Below are 3,647 nucleotides of genomic sequence, written 5' to 3'. Positions count from 1 at the left end.
ACACACACACACACACACACACACTGTATATATATATATATATATATATATAATTATGCTCTTATTAGGATTATGAGTTTTGCTGTTTTGTTTTGTAAACAATATAGCATAATAGCTTCTAATATAATATTTATCTTTATTCGACATAGCTGTCTTCTCCAGCACCTTCAGAAAACTAGAATGTCTGAAGTGAATCATTATAATAAGGAAGGGAGTGAATAACGTTTTCAATAAATAATAAGGGCAGGAATCATATAGCCTACTAACGCCTTTAATAGGAATCGGTGTTGTACCGGCTTGTGTGAGCGCCTCCCTTAAACTCACGCTTACAACACACAAAACACAAGTTTGGACAATATTTACGATCTACGACTCTCACCGCTGACCGTATGGAGATGTGATTCATTCTCCCCCCCCAATCCAGTCTGACCGATCTGTTGTTTTAAGTCTGCTGTGAAGACGGAGCGTAAGCGAATTTTCAACGGCATGCCGAGGAATTAAGCAGCCGGGTAATCGGAGCGTCGAGGGCTGGATCGCTCTGAAATCCAACCCGCGGATTGAGGCCTAAATTCCCGAAGCGGATACATGTACGTATTTTTTTAATTATATAGCAGCCAGATATTTGGTAAACTATAACTGTTTTTTGCGTTTCATATTGTAGGTTTGATAACGCATCCGTTAACCTAGGCAAATAGTGTTATGTTTGTGAATGCTAGTCATTTGACAAGCAAAACAGGCTAACGCTAGAGCCAACTGCCTTTTAGGACGTAAATTCACACGACATGAATTAAAACCAAAAGCTGTGTCAACACATCATGTTTAAATGTATTTGTTAATGTAATTTATAATAAAATAAATTGGGTAGTAACGTTTAGTTGCAGTATCAAATTTAATCAAATGCGTGTTTGAATGTGTTATTTGAGAAACTTTATTTAATTGTTATTAGTTAGGCTTATGTGTTTTATATGTTTTTATGTATTTTTATATAGGGTTGTGTTTATCAGTTGACATGAGGAGAGAAGATACTAAACCGAGTCGGGACGGGTGAGTCATTTACACTAATAATGTTCTCAAATCACTTAAAATAATATGTAACGTTAATGTGTGTATAGGCTATATATAAATTTTGTGAAAATAAAACGCCAAAGTATGGGTGAAATAACGGTCCCTCATCATTCAGTCTAACAAATATATTTATATAAAAACGAAACAATATATTTATTCTGACCTGTATACTAAATTTTAGTATATTTCAAGGGACTCACAAATTCTTACTGACAAATGGGTAAAACCTAGTTGTTTGAAGAATAAAGCAAAGATTGGTAAATATTTAAAATTGCAACTAGTTTTTTGGGGCTGCACTGTGATCCTTGTAATGTCATCTAATGATTCTTGTTCTAAATATGCCTGACAATATTTCTTGTTATATTGTTACACTAAATAACAATTTTTTTCTGTAAGTCATGGTAAAATATATGATAGTCATTATTTTTTGCTCAGATTTTTTTAAAAATCAAACAGGACACATTCTAATGTATGAGAAAAAATTAAAGCTTTCATTAAACTCTCATTGTTTTGATTGCTTGAAAACTTAAATCATATGGATTAAATTAAGCCATTTGATTTGAAGACAAAAAAGTCTGAAAAAGGTACAGCAGAGTGTACATAAATTATTCCTTTGAATTGTGATCTTAAGAATTTGGCAGATAAGTACAATATTTAGGATGAAATAACAAACTTTTGGATTGTACAGAAACATATGGCATACTAAGCTCATGGTAGATCTCAAAATATTTGTTATTGCTAAAAACAGTTTCTCTATGAAGGAAATGAATGGTTACTTCAGATCTTGACTCTTGTGTCATTGAATCTGAGTGAGAGTGAGCAGAAGAAAGCATAAAACAGTAGGACATTCAAGGATATGAACATATGCCAAGCAGTAGGGCAACATTGATATCATAACTTAATTTTTACAGGCACTGCTCAGAGGAAGGAAAGTGGCTGCCCTTAAACAAATAAGGCCTGTTTTGTGTTATTCGTATCTGTGCAAGCAGTGCTGAGACAGTGGGACGGGGCTCTTGTGCTCTTATCACCAGCTTAACACATGTTTGGAAGGAAAATCTTACTATGGTTGATCTGATTTGACTTTGTGGTTTGCATGTGATAGGCGACTGCAGCTTGCCTCTCATTTAAGGTAGCTAATCTGTATTAATGAAACCTAAAACCCCTGATAATGCCACAAAGCACAAGAAATCCTCCAGAGACCCCCGCGGGGCAGTCTAGCCAGCGTTAGTGGAGGTATTTGCATCGAACCGTCTGAACTAGTGTGCTGGACTTGTCAGGATCTTACATCACACCTCATTACTGTAACTGTGACTTGCAAATAAGGGTGAATCATTCTTAAAGCCTGTGGGGTGTGTGAAAGCATTCTGTGGTAATTCAAAACAAGCATAGGCGTTGCTTAAAGATATTATGATGAAGAGCATTGAGAATACACTGTAGGAATAGACATGAATGCCTTTGCTATATTTGTGGGGTTTAAATGTCAAGAGGTAGTCAGACTCGTCTTATGAACTTGGGTCAGAGTTGCTTAGTGAAGTGGAAGTGCATGAGGTTTCTTTTGTAACATTTTGTTCTGTCTTCTTAACAGTAATCTTACAAGCCACTTTCTGATTCTGTTCTCTTGTGAGATTTGTTAAAAGTGTGAGAGTTGTGCATTTTAGAAATTGTTCATTTTTGTGTTATGAATTTGTGTTGTGTAATGAAATGTTCAAGTCATTACATAGGTATAGTTAGTATATGCAAAAAATAAATAAACAAATAAATAAAAATATTTATTTCAAACCTGTTTTTTTGTTTTGTTTTTTGTTTTCAGAAGTTTGGGGTCAGTAAGATTTTTTTTTTTTTTTTTTTTTTTAAGAAATTAAAACTTTAAATTGATAAAACGACGACATGCATATGTTACAAAAGATTCCTATTTCAAATAAATGCTTTTTTAATTTTTTTATTTTTTATTTTTTTACTTTCCATTGTTTAGAGAATCCTGAAAATTTATCATGATTTCCACAAAAATATTAAGCAGCACAACTGTTTTCAACATTGATAATAAGAAATGTTTCTTGAGCAGCAAATCAGCTTATTAGAATGATATTCAGCTTTGCTGTCACAGAAATAAATTACATTTTAAAATATATAAAAAAAATAAAACAACTATATAAAATTGTAGTAATATTTCACAATATTGCTGTCTTTTACTGTGTTTCTGATCAAATAAATACAGCCATGAGACTTTTAAAAACATGAAAAATTTTACTGACCCAAAACCTTTGAACATTAATGTATATTTTGATATGTTTCTCATGCAAAGCTAGAAAAGTTAGTATGTTATTCTGTTAGCAAGCATAGCCTAACATTATTGTTGTCAAAAGTACTGGTACTTTGTAGAGCCCGACCGATATGGGTTTTTTGGGGCCAATACCGATATTAGGGAGTAAAAAAAGGTCAATATCGATATATCGGCCGATATTCTTTGTGTATATTATAGTACAGTACCAGTCAAAAGTTTGGACACTTTCCCATTCGTGTGTTCAAACATTTGACTGGTACTATATATAGAATACAGTATATACATAAACAGAATATATATA

At 33.0% G+C, this 3,647-nt stretch overlaps 1 protein-coding gene across 2 annotated transcripts in view; it reads left to right on the top strand.

Moving 5' to 3' along the window:
• Positions 1-252: 252 nt before the first annotated feature.
• The window catches only part of LOC107747270 (protein FAM135A-like), a 28,250-nt gene continuing 24,855 nt past the window's right edge, over positions 253-3,647 (top strand). For both annotated transcript variants that reach the window (XM_016561731.1, XM_016561730.1), the window contains exons 1-2: positions 253-587; positions 990-1,044. The gene's annotated coding sequence lies outside the window, so the exon portion shown is untranslated. The remainder of the gene's footprint in view (positions 588-989; positions 1,045-3,647) is intronic.

The sequence above is a fragment of the Sinocyclocheilus rhinocerous genome, unplaced genomic scaffold (assembly GCF_001515625.1).
Source record: "Sinocyclocheilus rhinocerous isolate Xijiao unplaced genomic scaffold, SAMN03320098_v1.1 scaffold1069, whole genome shotgun sequence".
NCBI classification, from domain to species: Eukaryota; Metazoa; Chordata; class Actinopteri; order Cypriniformes; family Cyprinidae; genus Sinocyclocheilus; species Sinocyclocheilus rhinocerous.
The sequence above is the reverse complement of the archived record's forward strand: the minus strand, read 5'-3'. Positions and strand labels throughout refer to the sequence as shown.